The sequence below is a fragment of the Miscanthus floridulus genome, chromosome 10 (genome assembly GCF_019320115.1).
Source record: "Miscanthus floridulus cultivar M001 chromosome 10, ASM1932011v1, whole genome shotgun sequence".
NCBI lineage: Eukaryota > Viridiplantae > Streptophyta > Magnoliopsida > Poales > Poaceae > Miscanthus > Miscanthus floridulus.
In genome coordinates this window covers 66,421,421-66,441,647 of record NC_089589.1, presented here as the reverse complement: position 1 = coordinate 66,441,647, position 20,227 = coordinate 66,421,421, and the positions used below count along the sequence as shown (strand labels likewise).

General features: G+C 45.2%; 1 long non-coding RNA gene across 1 annotated transcript; it reads right to left on the bottom strand.

The window, feature by feature from the left end:
• Window positions 1-1,154: 1,154 nt before the first annotated feature.
• Window positions 1,155-1,683, bottom strand: LOC136486490 (uncharacterized). Its single transcript, XR_010766831.1, has 3 exons — window positions 1,509-1,683; window positions 1,314-1,407; window positions 1,155-1,232 (listed from the first exon to the last, which is right to left on the bottom strand). It is a non-coding gene; the product is annotated as an uncharacterized lncRNA (long non-coding RNA).
• Window positions 1,684-20,227: the final 18,544 nt, after the last annotated feature.

The following is a 20,227-nucleotide window of genomic DNA, read 5'->3' as shown; positions in this document are numbered from 1 at the left end:
GACAACTTCCTCTCATTTTCAGATGAGAAAAAGAACCCAGAATGATCACGAGAAAAAGACTGAGCAGAAAGAGGCAAAGAGAAACAAGGCGTAAGGATAGAAGAAAAACAAGCATGCAAAAGAGAAATGGCAGTAAAACTTACCTGGAGCTTTTCACCAAAAGAAGTCGCGAGGGTCGACAAGCTCCCCCAGGCTGCGGTCAGCTCCGATAACCGATGAGTGGCATCGAACTGTTGCACCACGTCATCGGACAGGGAGGGGCCGCCAGAAGCAAAAGAAGGGGAAAGAGAAGCCGGCTGGGGCGAAGGAGGAGCGACCAGAGCAACCTCCAGGGAAGCCGGAGCCAAACCTCCAGAAGGACCCGGCGCGACAGCCACAGTTACCTCCGGAGCGACCAAGTCCGCGACTCCGCCAGGTAGCTCTGAAGCCCCCGCCGCGACTTCATTAACAGAATGTTGTGAGTCTCGAGGCTCAGAACTCGTTGGCACGGCGGGAGGCAGAGAAGAAGTCGATGAAGAAATTAGAGAAGACGAAGCACTGAAAAGTGATAAAAGGAAGCACCAATAAGAACCAGAGGAAGGAAGATAAAAGCCAAAAAGATAAAGCAAGAATCTACTCACCCGACTACTTTTTTCTTTGCGAAGCCAAGAGAAGGCCTCGCAGGGGGAACCACGACGGCGAAGACGTCCCCGCCACCCGGCGACGGGAGCGGGACAGCCGACAACGGAGCCACGGAAGAAGCCAGAGCTGGAGCCGTGGAAGAACTCCGCACCGGAGGAGCAGTACAGCTCGGGGCAGAGGCAACCAAAGAACTCGACCCTGGAGCTTCGGAAGAAGTCGGTGCGAGAACCTCGGAAGAACTCACACCCGGCCTCCGATTACTTCAAAAAAGTTCAAGACTAAAATTAAAAACAAAGAGGAAAAATTCAATGCGACAAGAATATGAAAAACAACTCACCGCCGCATGATGAGGGGGACTTCATCATCCTCTTCTTCCTCAGCCAACGAAACCAGAGCACCTGCTGAAAAAGAGATGAAAAGTACTCGGTTCAAGAGAGAAACATGAAAATAAAAGAACAAAGAGTACTAAATGTGCTCACCTAAGAGCATGCTAGCAACAACTGGAGTACCTGAAGGAGTACTTGGTTTGCGAGGCTTCTTGGAGACAGGCAAGCCAGATGAAGACCCGTCCATTCGCCCCCTCTTCGGGACACTGCGAGGACCGCGAGGGACTAGACGAGGAACATACTCTTCATATACATCAACAAATCTGAAAGAAACCCCAGGAAGGGCTGTAAAAGTTTGAGACTTACTAATTGCAGAAGTACCAGCTAGACGATCCCCAGTCTCCGCCACAGCAGGGAGAACATCAAGGGGGATCGGATCAACAAAGTTCCGCCCAAGCTCCTGCGAAAAAAGACAAAACACTAAGACAAGGAAAAGCTAAGCAAGAACGGACGCAGCAAGAGTACATAAAGAACTCAAATAAAAAAAGATAGACAACTCACAGCTGGGGGCGGGTTGTTGGCCGAGTACTCAGAGACGGCAGGAGGAATGACGCTCACTCCTTTCAGCATCTTCTGGAGACGCTCGAGTACCTCCTCACCGGTCAGCTCAAGAGCTGGGACCATGCGTGAAGGATCCTCGGCCCCAGAATACTCAAAGCCGAGATGTTCCCGCTCTTTCAAGGGCTGAACTCGGCGACGAAGAAAACTTGAGACAATACCAAAGCCGGTCAATCCCTGCTGTTTCAACATGCTAATCCTATCAAGGAGTGGCTGGATCGCTTGAATCTCAGCAGGAGACTCAAGCTTCTTGTCCCACCGGTCATTCGCCATAGGACCAGATCCGGAGTGAACAACAAGAGAAGGGATCAAATTAGCAGCGTAAAACCACTCGGCACGCCAATCTTTGACAGAATCGACCAGGTCATAATCAAAAAACTTGATTTTGAGACCCTGGCGAAACTGAATCCCGCAACCACCGAGGGCACTGGTTTCCTCGCGGCGGGGTTGAGGTTTCAGGCGAAAGAAAAAGCAAAAAAGAGATAGAGAAGGAGGGATCCCAAGGAAGGCTTCGCAAAGGTGAACAAAAACAGAAAGATGGAGAACGGCATTGGGGGTTAGATGGTTCAGACTAACCCCGAAATACCCAAGAAACTAATGAAGGAAGACGGAAGCAGGAAGACAAAGTCCAGCATGGACAAAAGAAACAAAAAGGACAATCTCACCAGGACCCGGGGCCGGAACCCGATGCTCGCCCGGAACTCTCCATTCAGCGATGACTTTGCTTTGGATCAAGCCATCACTAACGAGCTCGCACAGCTGGTCTTCGCTGGTTGTTGGAGCCAGCCAAACCTTCTGAGCTGCCCTCATGGCCACGAACTCCTGGTTTTCAATCAAAGACAGGGATGACTCCTCGTCCACGAAGGTCGCCTGAGACTTGCTTGCGGTCTTCTTCTTTCCCATGAACTGGCGGAAGCAACAAAGGCGCTAAGGAGGATGAAGCTAGAATGATGGTGCTCGGGCGATGACGACAATGACGGCGGCGGGTTTCTGAGAACTAGGGTTTAAAGGCAAGAGCTGGGCGACAAGGGAAAGAAAGATAAAAGGTCTTTAAATAGATTTCTCAGTGATACAAACGGCCCATAAGGCACGTTAAAGCACAGCGTGGGAACGCAACGGTCCATTTACCGACGCAGCTAAAACGACGGAGGGCACGAATCCACACAACGGTACAAACCAACGGGCAGATTTTAGACTTATCCACGCAGCACCACAACAGGGTTATCAGATAGCCACAAGAACAACTCGTTGAACCAAGAAGAAAAAAGGGCTACCTCACGAGGAACAAAAGAACCCGGTTATGTAAGAAAGAACTCGGTAGTCTCATGAACGACAGGGATCACAACAGAAAAGTCAAAGACAACTCAGAAGACAAGATTCGTTACATTACAAGTGACTTCAAAAATAGAAGATTACAAATGATACAAGACCCAATGAACTCGGCACCACGAAAAGCAAAGTAGCAAAGAGGAACACGGACACGACTAGGCTCTAGAACGACTACGTGTCCCAAATTGCTACTCGGAAGGACAGACCGCCATCAGCTACACTGTTTTCTTCAAAGGACGAACGCAGTGCATCCAAGGTGGAAATCGGCAGCACGGCAGGGCAACATGGAGCAGAGAAGGCCGGCGGGCATCTGTCTACCCAAGACCGATGTGATGCTGGATATGGTGTTGATCTGCACCGGATGGTCTCAAGACAGGCGACGAGGATCAACCCAGAACTGCCGGATGAAGGAACGAAGCCCACATCACAAGACTTCCTCCAACTACCACCACGTACATCCTGGCACAATGCTGTCGCGGGATTAGCCTACCTCTAATCCCTATCACAAGACTTCCTCCAGCTATGACAAGACACACAGAAACTACAAAACATGCCCCGGGGCTGCTCTACTTCACAAACTACCATGTTCATGACCACCAAGGCTTCAACAGAGTATCCAATGAATGAAAACAAGCACTCCGGGATAGTATTTATAGACCAAAGGATCGGCGCACATGGACTAGGAGTACCAACGAAATAAGCCTAACAAAGGACACAGTGAAAAGACAGGACACAATAATGGACGACTCAGGCGAGAAGAGGCAGTACTCGAAGACGGGCATATTCGGAATAATATACCAGCACAGTACAACCCGTGAACAAAAGGCATTTACACTCAACCACCACCATACAACTACATCTGACAACAGCAGACTATCAAAGAATACGCCAAGACCTCGCATCCGAGTTCTTCCCGAACAAAACAACACGGATATACGCTCGGGGCCTCGGCCAACATCATAGCTTAATCAACACTAAGCTAGGGAGCTCGGCCTTTCATTTCAACTACCCCCCGGAGGCTCGGAACCAAAGACAAAGGACCAAGAATACAAGAAGCTCAAGACTACAACGACGACAACACATCAAGACTCTTCATCCGACTTCTTTTCTAAAAGAGAAGAACTCGGAGAAAGCAGGATACATAGCCACAGAATTTTTTGAAGACAAGAATCAAGACCCTCCAACTTTTTGTTCCAAATAGCAAGAGGCTCGGGGGCTACACTCAGTGAGTGCCCTTTTTCTTCGAAAAAGCGCACGTCACCAAAAGACTTCCTCAACGCAGATCACTTCAAGACACTACGACAAAAAGAACCCGGAACGAGCCATATTCGAGTTCTTTTTTCATAAAACTTCAACGAACAATCAGAGCAACTTCAAGACAAGATCCTCCAGCTCCTTGTTCCAAATAGCGAGAGGCTCGGGGGCTACAACCAGGTGGATGTACTTTTTCTTCAAAAAGCACTCACCACTCGAAGATCCCAAGAAGCGCTACAAGGTTTCACTCCAGAAAGTACTCGGATGACATTTTGTTCCTACTCAACAAGACTTGAAGAAGCAAAGCAAGACTTTCGGAGCTCAACCATGAAGTGCTCGGGGGCTTGTCGATGCGGGACCCACAGGATACCCCGCAAGGGAGAGAGAATATCTAGTCCAACTAGGATTCTCCCCATGTAATCTTAGTAGTATAGCTATTAAGTAATCCTACTAGGAAATCTCATTGTAAACGGACTAAGACTCTGGCCTCCTGACTATATAAAGGAGGGCAGGACTCCTGAGACGAAAAGACCGATTGTACAACACAACACTGGACAATCAATCCAACGCAAAGGCTAACGCCGACTGGACGTAAGGTTATTACTCGATCTACGATCGAGGGCCTGAATCAGGATAAATCGACTGTGTCTTGCGTTAACCATCGAGTTCGGCATACGCCGAAGCCCGAACACACTGCCCCGGGTACCCCCGTGGCAGGCTATCGGTGGTAAAACATCGACATAACTACGATCAACATTGATGTTCATTCAACACTCAATATTCAACAATTTAATAATTATTAAATGGTTTATTAAGTAAAGAACATCATGGATATACATAGATTATACTCATATGGAGTATGGAATGAATATTTCAATTGGTCATGATTATTGGCTCTAAAATATTTCATGGCTAAGCAGGATTTTAGGGTTTTTTTGATCCACTAGCTAAAGTTTAGCCCGGGTCACATCAGAAGTTTGGATATCAATTAGAACTAAACATGAGCTAATTATACAACTAATTGCATAAGCCGTGACTAATTCGTGAGGCAAATTATTAAGCCTAATTAATTCATGATTAGCATATTTTACTGTCGCATCATGTTCGCTAATCATGGACTAATTAGGCTTACCGGATTCATCTCACGATTAGCTTTCATTTATGCAATTAGTTTTGTAATTATTGCATGTATTAGTATCCAAACTTCCGATGTGACAAGGACTAAAATTTTGTCCTGGGTCAAACACCTCTTTAATCTGATCAATAAAACAGTCTATCCATTCGCTTTATTTTTTTTTCTAAATTTACTAAAAAATATTAAAAAATACTAACATCTAAAGATTTAAAGAAACACATTTTTGCAAATATACTTGCATTATAATTTTGGTCAAAATTAAAACAAGTTTAGCTTAAAATAAAATCAAAGTGAAGTATATTTTAGAAGAAATCTAGGTGTAGTCGAATGATTTTTCATGCATCATCTGTCGGACGATAAAAAAGATTGAGAAAGAGGATATTCCTACTCCTGCATCATGATTCGGTATATGATGATGTTGCGCCAGCGAGGAATGGTGAATTTGTGGATCGGTGCTGACCGTAACGTGTGTGTGGGTGTGGTGGTGGGGGGGGGCATCAGAATGTCTCCAACAGAGTTGGCAAAACGCGATGCAAACAAAAAATGCGTCCTCCACAGTGTTTTAGCTGAAAGAAACACGCGCCAACAGAAGACGCAAACAGGGCACCCATTTTGCATAGCAGGCGAACCAGAACGCAAATAAGCGTCGACTCTCTCCACGACGCAAATCTCCGGTGGAGCGGCCGACGTCGGGATCCTCCTCCCTCTCCCTCCTCTTCTCCCACCCCCAATCCCACTCCCGCCAGCCATCTGCGCGCCCGCCGCCGGTTCCCACCTCCGCATGCCTCCCTGCGCTAGCCGCGCGTGTTGTGCCTCTTCCGACACGACGGCCATGAAGCACCGCCGCCCAGCGGAGGAGAACATCCGCGAGGAGGCGGGGCGGCTCCGGGGCCCAGCGCAGGTACGAACCCTTCCCGCCGGCGACCTCGACGAGCTCTACTCGCTAGACGAGGCCGTCTACTGCTCTAGCTCGGGAGGTCGGAGCGGAGGGAGGAGAGGAGGAGCGAGTCGAGGAGGTCCGGCGGCAGCAGGAGCGCGCGGAGGAGGTCCGGCGGCCCGTGGACGATGACGACGAGCGGGACCACAGCGCCGGTGGGGCACGGCCGGCACGGCCCGCGAACAGAGTCGCCGGCAACCTCGGCGCTCGGTGTCTCGGCGGGGAGGGAGGTGGGATCTGCCCTATAGAGGAGAACATCCATGAAGAGGTGGCGCGGCTTTGGGGCCCGACGCAGGTACGAACCTTTCCCGTCGGCGACCCTGACGAGCGCTACTCGCTGGACAAGGCCGTCTACCGCTCCAGCTTGGGAGGTTGGAGCGGAGGGAGGAGAGGAGGAGCGAGTCGAGGAGGTCCAGCAGTAGCGGGAGCACGCGGAGGAGGTCCGGCGGCCCACGGCCGACGACGTCGAGGCGGGGCTGCGGCGCCGGCGGGGGCCCGCGGATGGAGTTGCCGGTGACCTCAGCGCTTGGCGGCTCGATGGGGAGGGAGGCGGGATCTGCTCGGCAGGGGTGGGTTCGCTGTTGGGTCAGCTGTTGGAGAAGCCAAGTTTTGGGTATACGACTCTTTTACTGTGCATGACCTAAACTATGGAATGGGTCTCCTGTTGGGGTCTTTGCTGTTGGAGATAGTCTCATCACTCGAATTCCGAACGGTCCACAGGAATCTCCCCCATCAAGCTTGTCTACGTCGCGTGACGCGCGACCTTGAAACCTCGATGGCCGTACCACTAAAGATTCTATTATACTAGGCGATGCTAATGCTATTTACAAAATGTGGAATTGGTTACTATTTACAACAATTGGTTACAATTTTACTAACATTAAACCATTTTGTCACTTCTTCTTTTATTTATACTGGATGTATTTGAAATTTATGTATCAATTGCTTTTCCAAAATATGATTAATTTTTAGGTTTGTTTAAAGTTAAACTGTAACACTAAAGAAGTTATGATTTTTTTTCATAAAATAATTTTTCACAACATACTTATTTCGTTCGGGGCAGTTAAATTTTCTCATTTTCTTGGTAGGATCGGATTTTAATCACGAGTGAAATCGGAGGCTCAGATTTTAATTTGACCAATAAATTAAAATACTCCATCAGTTTAATTAAACTTCTTTTTTCTAATTCAAACTTCTCTAAATTCAGTAAAAATTATTTAAAAATACTAACACCTATAAATTTGAAGAAACACATTCTGTAGATATACTTCTGTTATAGTTTTTTTAAATGAATCAGGCAGGAGAGCTGCTAATTATTATATTATAAAGAAGGAGTAACACAAAGATAAATTGGGTCAGAATGACCAACGACGACAAAGACAAGAACAAACAACAACTTAAAACTTTATAGAGCATGGCCTGTTGAAATGGAATCTCAACACAGTGATGCATATTTCTATTAGATACACTAGCGGCCCTCGAACTTGTAATGGTTTGTCATATAGATCCACAAACTTTGAAAATGTATTTTTAAGTCTTTAAACTTGTTAAGTGATGCACCACAGGTCCATGTTAGCCACGTGGGCATTTTCTGATGATGTAGCATGCCAGTGTGGCATCAATATATTTATTTATGACCCTCATGTTTATTTTCCCTTTGAAAATAGACCCTCCCTTCTTTCTCTCTTTCCTGCTCCTTTCAGTGCTGCTGCAAAAGGTCGCGTGGCTCCTGGAGTTGCATCATAGCCGCCTATGGTCTATATTTCAAGGGTAAAATAAATTTGAAGGGTTAAATGTAAAAATAAATGCCACATAAGCAAGAAATGCTCATGTACCTGAGATGGACATAGCGGTGCATCACTTAACAAGTTTAGGGACTCAAAAATATATTTTTAAAGTTCGTGGACCTATGTAACACCCTCTTACGAGTTCGAAGGCCGCTGGTGCATTTAATATTTTTGGTTATAAATTATATAAGTTAGGCTTAGAATAAAATCAAACTGAAGTATAATAATTTAGAAAATAAAATCTAGGTGTAGTCGAAGAATTTGTCATCCATCTTCTATCGGATGATAAAAAAGATCGAGACAGAGGATATTCATGCATTAAGATTCGGTATATGTTGTGCCAGGGAAGGAATGGTGAGTTTGTGGATCGGTGTTGGTGCTGACAGTAATCCGGGGGAGGCGAGCAAAAGCATCACTCGAATTTCGTGGCTTGTCAAATAAGTTAAAATACTATTCTAGCTTATTGTTACGAGAGAAAAATAGTATTCTATCTTTAAAAAAAAATACTGTTTACGTGAAAAAATTTAATGCTTACTGTTTACGTGAAAAAATAGCATCACTCGAACAGTAAAGTGTGACCGGTGGCCAGCCCAGACCCGGGCCTCGTTGAGATTACGAAAAAATTTCAACCCGATAAATAGTAGCACTTTCGTCTTATTTGATAAATATTGTCCAATTGTGGACCAACTAGGCTCAAAAGATTCATCTCGTGATTTCGAACTAAACTGTGTAATTAGTTATTTTTTTTACCTATATTTAATGCTTCATACAAGCAGCTAAAAATTAATGTGATGAAGAGAGAATGAAAAAAAATTTGAAGGTGGTCTAACAAGGCGCCAGCCGGGCAGCCAGCCGAATGCAGCATCGAACGATGCACAGAAATCTGTCCCGTCGGCCCCTCTACGTCACGTGACGCGCGACCTTGAAACCTCGACTGCCATGCCGCTAAAGATTCTACTACTCTACTAGGCGTCGTCGTCTTTTGCCGCGGAGGCCACAGGCCGGCACCGGACCGGACGGGATCGCGGCGGGTCAACGCCCATGACGATGACGCGGCCGGATTCCGGGTTTGACTTCCCTCATCCCTGCTGCTGGCGCGTCTAAATCCAAATTCCAAAACCGGGGCTGTATTACGTGTTCTCCTCGAGCCTGCCTGCCTGACCATGGGTTGGATTGGATCTTGTTGTTTGTTTATGGGTTCATTCGTTGCCATGCATGATGCATCCTCGCTTAGTTTACTGTGCGAGTTGCCATTGCAGCTGCAGCGCAGCCCCTAGGGATGAAAACGGATCGGATACGAATGGATATCACCGATATTACATTTGTTTTCATATTTCTGTCTGAATTTGGATTCGAATACGGATAGTGTCAACTATGTCGGATATGATAAGATTGGATATCGACATCATAAATATGCGATTTGCGTATTCGGATATGGATACGGTATCGGATGTGGAATATCTAGACTCGGATACGGACAGATCTCAACCCCTCCAAACGAATTCGGTTTCGAATACAGTCGAAAAATATCGGTACCGTTTTCATCCATGACAGCCCCGATGCGGTGCGGGCGACGCGTGGTGGTGGTAGCTGTCCGGTCCGGCTCCACGCGCCCGCCGGCGCGGCGGGTTTGCCTCCCTCTGCCGGGTGACGGCGGCTTACATACGGTTTTGTTCCTGCGCCCATGGTAACACCAGTGTGCCCGCTCCGCTTTTGCTTCCGCGCTGGACCAGAATATAATAGTCACTATATTACTGTGGATTACGCGTAATACGATTTCACACCCAAGAGAATACCTAGAGCTAGCTGCACGTACATGCATGTCTGACTTTGATTTTGTTTCTTTATTTGGTTATATCGTTTCCTGTGTGTCAGTGTGTCCCGTCTGATTGCCGCTCGTTTTTATTAGGGCTGTTTGATGCAGACACTAAAGTTTAAGAGGGTGTTACATTGGATGTCATATGGAATATCGCACGGGTGTTCGAATACTAATAAAAAAATAAATTACAAAAGTTCTAAGTAATTCACGAGACGATTTATTAAGCCTAATTAATCCGTTATTAGCATATGTTTGCCATAGCATAACATTGTCAAATCATGGACTAATTAGGTTTAATAAATTCGTCTCTGTCGACACAGAATTTTTGTCACGTGCCGAGGACACATGCAGCAAGCCGGAAGGGTCTGCTCGATAGAGCTGTAGATCCGCCTAGCTTCAACGCAGAGGTGGTCGATCCTGCGCACTCCTTTCGAGACGTGCCAGTCAATTTAACCCTATAATTGACAAGGAGAGAAAGTTCCTCAGTAATTAAGGGTGGAACTTATCGGTGTTGCCAGACAGTCCCGAATGTGCGGCTATGAGAGCCGATATGAAAGGAGATCGACTAAATAATTGATTCCAGCATATTGATGAGAATGAATCGATTAAAGCTCATTGGGTTGTACAAGAAGAATCGGTTATCATTCATGGCAAATATCATTAATCGAACAAATATTAATCAATGGAAATAAGATGTCAATAATGATCGGTTTGTGCTGAGCCAATGATTATAAGTAACCGAACCCCTTTTCATATAAAGAAACAATTCAACATCACTAAACCATTTAATAAAGATAAATCTAATGAACATATTAGATCTCATCCATCACTATGACTAGTGAGGCATGAGGCAGAATCATGTAGGCCGTAAAAATAACAATAGATTCGATGACCCTAACTCATTACTAATATCAGTGGGGCATGAGGCAGAATCATGCAGGCTGTAATACAATAATAAGATCATGGGTCTAACATATCTTTCAACCTATCTTTACTTCAACGGTCTCGTGATGCGAACTGTTCGAGAAAGCGCTCGATATCGGCTAAAACAACCGATTCAGGCATAGCGCACAATTAAAGTCATGCCTTATCAGGAATAAATCTACTAGATAACGGTCCCTACTCCACGGTGCTAACAGTGGGGTGTGAGGCAGAATCACACAGGCCGTGATAACGGGTCATGGAACGGTTCTCGTTAGCCAATAAATCTACTCAAAACGCAACACACCTTAACCGCACGCTATGCACGATCAGGATTCACATAAAACAGCAGATAAAACATAACTCATCGTCTAAGGTGTAGATTAGATCAATTTTAGGTTAGCAAACGATGGGCTAAACAAGATATAAGGCTGATCTAGATCAATCCCAATCGGGCAGAGTGATATTGCTGTAATTAGGTAAATAATGAAAGCAATAAGCAATATCGATAACTTAATTAATCTACCAAAGACTGCCATCCTAAGATTGAGCTGATAACTTGACCTTGATCTAGTTTATGCAGTGGGGGTCGACTAGATCGATGCAACCATACTTGAACTATGCAAGAATCGATAACTAACTTATACCAGAGTCGCAGTGGAGGTCGTCCGGATCGATGCAGCCGTACGAACAGATGTATAAGCCATGACGGTACTTAGAACAAGCAGTGGAGGTCGATCGGATCAATGCAGCCGAACTTGCTGAAGAACTCACCGAGATCTACTCTACTCCTACTCCTAAGGGGTGGCCGGAGCCGAAAAAGTAAATAACTTGTATATTGGATTGATTGATGTCTTCTTACAATAGCCGGGGTCTAATATTTATACCCGGAGTCTAAACACGAATCCTACTCGAGCATGATTCATTACAATCCTTGGCATAAACAAAAATATTCCTAATTTAAGATAACTTGGACTCTAATCTTTCCTTTTTTGCAGAGTCCAATATGTAGTTCCCTAGCGCCAACCGTAGTTCATCGTCGCTATCCGCTGACGTCATCCCAAGAGACCCGATTCCAGAGTCGTATCTGAATCGGCTAACATCGACCCTCCTTGATTGGCACAATCTTGAAAGCCTACGAGTTCCTGCATTCTTTCTTCCAAATTTTGGTGTAAACACATGCCCCCCAATTTTGGGATAAAATGGTTTTATTCTAAAATTCTAGCTTATTGGTTTACCGCGCCGTAACCGCTCTATCTCGAGATATACGCATAACTCCTGACTTTCCGGCCTGAGTCTCATATAACATCTCAATAGTATCTCTTCTGATGCACTCAGCCTTTTTGCTTTCTCCTCTTTTCTTGAGCCAACTCCCACAGTCGATGCCATCATCACCAAGGCCTCAAACCCTAGCAGATCCGTCGTTCCATCGAACTGTCATTCAAGCTATCTTCATCAGATCGGAACCCGCTCCGACCGTGATGGCGACCAACGACCATGTTTCTGAGGTATGTTTCCAAGTTTCCATTCTCCAAGTGTCGGCCGTTACCCTATATTTCTTCTCTTCTTGAATTTATTTTATCCGATTTCTAGGAAATGAGGAACGATATCTTGATTCCATCAGCTATCGTTCCTAATGTTTATTTTCTTGGGCATATGGGTGATCCTGATCCATCCGATTTCATCTGCCAAGAAACTAACCAGATCCCCTTTAAACAGTCTGTAGTGGATTCATCTTCCTAGAACAAAATTCCCTTTAGAAACTGGCCTAAAGCACCTAAGGGATGGAGACATTGGTTTCGTAGGGTATCCGTGAAAAAGGGCGGAGACTGGGAGCTTTATGATCTAAATCAGTGCCTGACACTTTCGTTGTCCGAAATGGAGAGGAATGATTCACTCTTGATCTCTACTTCTTATTTTTGCTCTAATGCTCTGAATGCTTTTATTTTTAGCCATGGCCAATAACCATTACTCTGGCCGATGTATATATGTTGACTGGCCTTAGAATTATTGGATCAGTGCAACCCTATGAGTACTTGAGTGCCGGTTCCAAAAGATTGGCCAAGATAGCAGACTGCACCGGATGGGCAAGTTACATTCTGAATCACGTCGAAGACGAATCATCTGTCAGCGAACGAGAATATGTGGCTTTTCTGAATATGTGGTTTGAGAGATTCATCTTTTGTGGGACATCTTGTGGTCCGACTTACAATCACAAACTAATGGCGGAGCACCTAGCATTAGGTAAGGATATCCCTCTTGGAAAATATCTGCTAGGAGCTGCTTATCATCTGATGTACCAGATGGCTGCCCAACTGCTGAAGAATGAACTAATACAGACTATCAGCAATCCCTGGTGGCTGATACAATTGTGGCTCAATTTGTACATGCACAAGATGGCAAGGCCTGATCTTAGAGACCTGAGCTTTCCTTCCTCTAATTTTGATGAGGAATATAGAGATGAAGAAGGAAGAGCTCAATAGTGTACGAGTTATGGTGAGGCTGCATCGGCCATAATAATTGACTTCGATGTTGGCCACCTCTTCAAAAAGTTTTACAGAGGGTTTGATGCAGCCGTCCTGACTTAGCTACCTTATAATGAGGATGATGAACTAACTTTTCCTTTCAAATTCCGATTTGAATCCGACTCTTTGGATGAGACAGCGGCTGCGATCTTCAACTCCTTTATTAAGCCCTGCGTTCTCCCAGCTGAATTTCATCATGGACATGGCAAAATGGTTAAAGGTTCCTCCATTCCAGGCAATCCTCCAACCTATGAGTTTTACAACCCTTCTTTTGTGGCCCGTCAGTTTGACCTCAGTCAACTTCCCCCTCGCCTGTTCTTCAAGAACATCCTAAAGCCGAGAGAGGATATTAGTGATGTGCTAGAAGCTTCCAGAGCCTTTCAATTGGGATCAGACCTTCTTTCCTTTTCCTTGCATGAATGGGTCAGAGCTAGTTTTTCTTCCAACCTCTTTGACTCCTGGTGGCAAGAATGGCATTCCCATCTCTTCTATGGGCCAGTCCATCCTCTGTATATAGCTCTGGATGAGGAATTTGCTTCTGATAGTGAGGTAATCTTTCATCCTCTTTTCAGAGAGATTACTTGGCGAATTTTCTTGTCAACCGTTCTAACCGATCTTTTTAGGACATTGAATTCAATCCTCCAAGCCTAGATAGGAGAGGGCATCCTATAGATTATCAACCGTCATGCCCAGTTTCAAGAATGGGATCAACCGCACCTTCCTTGAAGAAGTTGATGAGAACCCCTGCCGCTCCTACAATCATGACACGTCAATCCCCAAAGTGCAAGGTGGTTCTAGGGGTAACTCAGAAGGCTACTACTAGAAAAAGACTCCATAGAACAAGGCCATCAGCTGCTCAGGTGAATGATTCATACTTTCCTCAAACTGATGTTCAACTTTTTGATCCCATTTTTTCACAGTTATCGAGCATTGCACACCAGTCTGCTTCGGGTGCGGGACTACTATCTCAGGCACTTGATTCATCACCAACCAAACCTTTATCGGCCGATCCTCAATAGGAGCCAATTTCGGTGGAAGTAACCGATGCTTCCACAACGACAGAAAATGTGAATTTTTCCTTGACGCTTGTCAAAGTATTTTCTTTAACTTTTTAATTTACTTAGTCTTTTACCCTCCACCTGACTTTTTACTTGTGCCAGATACTTCTTGAGGAAACACTTGACAGTCCACTTAGTGATCCTGTCGACGCTAAAGATGGTCTTGTTGCCATCCATACTCAGGCTGTTGATTCCCCAGCCCAGCAAATAACTGACGATGAGGGAGTTACTTGCTCCATTTGTTCCTTTGCAACAAACATGAATTAAAAATCTTTCTTTGTTATTATAGACACCAATGTTGGAAGCTCAAAGCCGATTCAACCAGATATCGTCGATGCATCATCAGCTGTTCCCCCTCTTCCAATAGAGGCTATTACAGAGAAGGTACTATACCTTCTTTGCCATCCGCTTTTTGATAAACCGATTCAAACCTTCTAATCACGTTTTCCCTTGTACACAGGCACTCAATCTTCCAGCCCGGAGCTATTCTCTCAATCTTGAGGAATATCTTGATGAGGATGAGATCAGATAGTCAGCTACTCCTTCTAGCGAAGCCCTGTCGGAATAGACCAGAAATCGGCTAAGACACATATTGCCAATGCTTGAGAAGAACGTAGCCGATTTGGTCTGAGACACTGACTCAATGCAGAGAGTCTTCTTGGCTATAAAGGGCGATCCATCTCCAGCCCTCTCCAGAGTCTTGTCGTATTTGTCTGCCTTTGAAGATCAAGCTCTAAAGGTGAAAAAGATTTAGAGGAACCTATCCAATCGTGAAGCTTTGATGGCCTAGGATAACTCTAATAGGCAAGAGGCTAAAGAGTTGATGCGGCTGATTGATGATCTGAAAAATTCTTCCCCAGGACCGATCCAGAGCTTTCCTAGCTAGAAATCAGACGTGCTGAAATTCAGAAGGAACTGGAAAACGTGAAGGCTGCTATTGACCGTCGCAAGTTTACTCTGGCCCAAATACCCGATGCCGTCAAACAGAAGAAACAGGAACTGTTGGCCAAAGTGAAAAGAAGCAAAGCCATTCGTAGTAGTCTTGAGAACACTACTGGAACAGCCAAAGAATATGAGCAAAAGATTGCAGAAGTTGATGTCATTCGGCTAGAAATATTGAAAATTATCCAGGATGTTTTGAACTTGTAATCCATAGGTTAACACATGTATCTTGCATAAAACTGACATACTTTACTGCTATCTTGTTGTATCTCTCGTTTCGGCTAAAGAGCCAATTTAAAACAACCGATCCTAGACTTTTGATCTCAATCCATTTGAGTCTGAAAACACAGCTTTTATTAAGAGAACCCTTCGATTTTCTACCTTCAGTCGCCCAATTCCGTATTCTCTTCGACATTAGTGAGGCGACAATTTGCCTTCTATTAATTGCGGTTGTCTACCGCACTTCCTGAGGTGCTCACCTCCTTCGCTTCGTGGCTTCAAATACCAGCCGATGGTTTTGGCCTCGAACACATCTCCACTAGCAACTATTCCTTTGCACTTCTCCACCTTCCAAAACCCTATAGCGGTTCCCTTCCCTTCTTGTAGATCCAATCAAATCCATGGCTAGCGAGGATAACCAAGGCAAGCAAGTGGCGGAGAAAATCCCGGAGGAAAACATGCCAGTGAGTCAGCGCCTCCGACGAATGAGGTGAGATTGATGACTTTTGTTCATGGCGACGATCTATAAATCTTCTATTCACAACAATGAACTCTTTTATTTTGCTTTTAGGTTCGTCGTGAATGACAACCTTCGTCCTCTTCCTAGGGCCGGCGAGCCCTCTAACATTGTTTCTTCTATTCCGACTTCGTCATTGGACTCCTCCGACTCGTACAACAGCGACGACGCCCGGCGCTTCCTTCGGGAGTGGAGGGCGGTTCAAAACTGCTACTCCGAGGTGACTCGAGAGAATGACCAGCTCAAGATCCACCTTAGGGTTTCCCAGGCCACTCTTCATGCAGTCGAGGAGGAGGCCAGCGCCGTCCGAATGTGGCTGGCCAAATCCGACACCACGGTTGTAACACCTCGGGTGTTAGCCTTGCATAACTTGACTTGCATAACATGAGCATGAGCATCAAGCATTCATAAATCATCATTTACAATTGAAAGATTTGATCGAAACATATGAAACATTACTTGTTATCTCGTGTTTCTTAGAACATATGCATATGATCATGTACAAATGAATGCAAGTGGGTAGTGCTAGTCACTAAAACACCTTAGCTACACTTAGGTTAACAAAAGGAACCTTGTTCATGAAGGCCACATTTCATGATCAAGCACTTAAGGTGATATTTCATGTGTTGACCTGAATAGCTATATGAGTGACTACTACATGAAATGCTTAAATGACCTTGCAAATTGTTTTAACATGCTTAGGATATCATTAGGAACAACTTTGGTATTTAGTGCTAAGGCTAGTTTGGTCATTTAGCCATGGTTGGTGTATGCATCATGATTTCTAAGTGACATGTTTGACTAAAGTTGAACTAGGTGTTAGGGACCTTGCATGGAGGAGCTCACTAAAGCAAAGTTGTAGTGTTTGACATAAGGAACAACTTTTATTTTTATGTCATGGACTGATTTAGCTTCTAACATGTTTGAATTGGACTCACAAAAATCAGCTTTTCACTGTTTTCAGCACTTCAAAAATTTTCTAAGTGTTTGCTCGACTGACAGCCTGACAGCCCTATCTTAGTGATGATATTATTCCGTCTCTGTTGCGAATTAGAACGAGGTACTTGAACCAAAGTTGAAGCTGGTACATAGGGCTAGGATTTTTGTTAAGACGGTTTACGAGTTGGAGCCACGGTTTAGCCGGTAAATCAACTTGAAAACGCGCTGTCAGGCACTGCTCGGGCGACTGACGAACTGAATCGTCCGTTCTTCAGTGGCCGACCGGAGCAGAGTCCGCGCGCCGCGTGGACGTCGCGGCTGGCCGCGTGTCACCGGCGCTCTGTCCAGCGCGGCCAAGGCAGGCAGGCGCGCGCCTTCAAGTCCCCAGCACCCGCCCGCACTCAGCCACGCTCCATTTTCACTTTGCCTCGGTCTCCTTCGCCGTCCGCAGCACCCGCAAGCACAGCCGTCGAGCTCCCGCAGCGCCACCGTCGTCGTTGACGGCACAAGCCGCACCTAGCCGCTTCTCCATCACCGCAACTGCATCGCCGTCTTCCCTGCAACTCCCTGCGCCTGCCAGTGCCCGCCTGTTCTAGCTCGGTGAGCTCTAGCCCCGCACACCGCCTCGCCGGAGCTCCTCCGCCACCCCCGTCGCCGTGGCCAGGCCCAACCCAACCACCGCAGGCCACGAGAGCGCGCGCACTAGCTTCCTTGTAGGCCACTGGTGCTCGTCCGAGCTTTAGGTCGAACCATCGTAGCCCCCACCGGCGTACCGCCATGGCCCATCCCCGCCGTTCCGCCATGGCCGCCGCCGTCGTCGCGGGTGTCGACGATAGGGCCGGCCAAGTATACCAATCAACGCGCTAGGTCATGTAGGTCGTATGGTGATGATGTCACCGCCGGCGAACTCACCGCCGTCGAGTTCTCGCCGCGTCAGCCGAGCAGCGCCGCCAGCTCTGTTTTGGTCTCAGCTGACCGGTGGGTCCATCTGACGAGTGGGTCCCTGCTGTCAGCGACTCTAGGTTTTAGGGATAGTTCAAAAATTCCAGATTCAAGTATGTTTTGTTATTTTTGTATCTTTAGTTTGATAGCTCCAAAAATTGTGACATAAATTTGTGAGTGTTCCTTAGGAAATGTAGTATTTAAGAAAAATATGTTCTTAGCTTCAACAGTGGAAATTTATGGAGATTTAAATCAGGATTTGAAATGTGCTTTTGAATGTATTTAAATTTGTTTATTTTATATCTAGAGTTCCTGTGCTCCAAAAATTATGAAATTTTTGTGGTAGGCTATTCTTGTCATACATGAGCTTGGGTAAAAATTTGAGGACCAGTGCATGTGTAGATCTATAGTTATAGATTTTTCTTTTATAAATAGTTAATCCTTGCATGAATTTTTATAAATTAATTATGAGTCCAAAATTCATGAAATTTGTTGGAGGTGATACTAGTACCATATGGATGTTAGGAAAAATAAGAAATCTGTTGCTTGACACTTTTCAATAGGATTTTCCATTTATGCTATTTCAAGCCTTGCTTCCTTATCATTTTTGTATAGAATGTTCTACTTAGTAAAATAACATGAAATTTTTATAGTAGTCCTTTGATAGCATTAGTAAGGCTCTGTAAATTTTGAGAATTTATTAAGCACATATGATATATATTTATTATTTAACCTAGATATCTAAATAAAATAATAAAGGCAATTTAATAAATAGTTTGGTCTTCACCATTATATCATCTTAACTGTAATTGGTATGCTTACACTGTTGGTAGGTTCTAGGTTGTCAAATTTGGAATAATTACATGAAGTAGAAGTGTTATTACTTTATATTGCATGTTAAGTAGTTTCTGGACTGATTCTAGAGTGTGAAGAGTTACATGTTGAAACTGATGCGTACTGTAAAAATGGTTAATAACAAAGTTGTAGAGAATTTGATAAGTTTTCCAGAAAGTCCAGGATCACTGTTTTCGGATTTGTAGAACTCCAGTTATGAGTGAAACAAGTAGCTACTGTTTGTGGCATAGTCGATGCATTGTAGAAGTAGTTAAGTAGTAATCGAGAAGAGATATGCACCTACTCAAACAACGCTGATGCACTTGTTAACATTATGCATTCGTAATACTTATACCATACTCATGCATCTAGGATCGGAGGAAGAGATCACGTTGCTGGAATTCGAAGAAGCAGAGGAAGGGAACCCGCAGGAGAATCCAGCAAGCCCCCGCTCCCGAAGGCGTGGAGCAGAACCCTGAAGAGCTTCCGGAGTGCCCTGACCACCGCCCTACTTCCTTTCTGCGAGGCAAGCCCCGGAGCATTATAAGTCTCCCAGTAATTTACAAATGTTTACTTACGTATTATGATTGATGCATTAGGTATAAGAGTTGAATGAAACCACTTGATGCATGTACATTCCTTGTCCAGATATTAACCCTTTAACCGGTATAGGTCCAGGATCGAATATATGCTTAGCCATGCTTAGACCGGTAGAAGTCGGGTGATGTCCAGTCACCTGCGAGAGATAGGTGGATACCGGAGCACGGTTGGCTATATCTGCTATCGTGGAACAGAACCATGTGGTAAAAAATAAATTGAGACCGGACGGGAAGTCGATAGAGAAGCAACAAGACATGGAGGTCTTGGGTGTGGATTTATCCCCGTCTGTGTCGATTAAGGACCGTACCGTTGTTGGCGCTTCTGACAAGATTGAACGCATGCCTCTCACTTAGCTGGCCGGATAACTCGTTCCGACCGCGAAGCCGAGTAATTCAACTCAGGCCGGGAACCGTTCTGTTGTGCGCTCCTTCCGGGGAACGATCAGACTGAGCCCAAGGGCAGGCTTGGCCTGAGCATCCTGGCATCTGGTGTTCCTAGATTGTGCGGCGTGGTACGGACCCGCGAAATGTGTACCTGAGTTGTACCAAAGGTGACCTAAGACTATCGTGGCTGATAGATCTGGGTTTGTGTTAGGAATAAATTCCCAGCTGGTTGAAATCGATTCGAATCGCCGTCTCTCCCGGATAGTGAGAAACTTGGCTAGTCCCAACATCGTAGCAACTATATTATGAAACATGATGGTTCAAATGAATATGGAACTTACAATACCTGCTATGGTTACTATTGTATGATTCTAAATAATATATCCACATGTTTGGCATAGGATAGTTGCTAATCTAGAAATGGATAGTTATAATTAACTTGATAAAAGAATCACAATTGTACAACGGTTAATTGCCTTTTTCGCAAAATGTTGTCAAGTTACGTCCACTTATACAGCCTT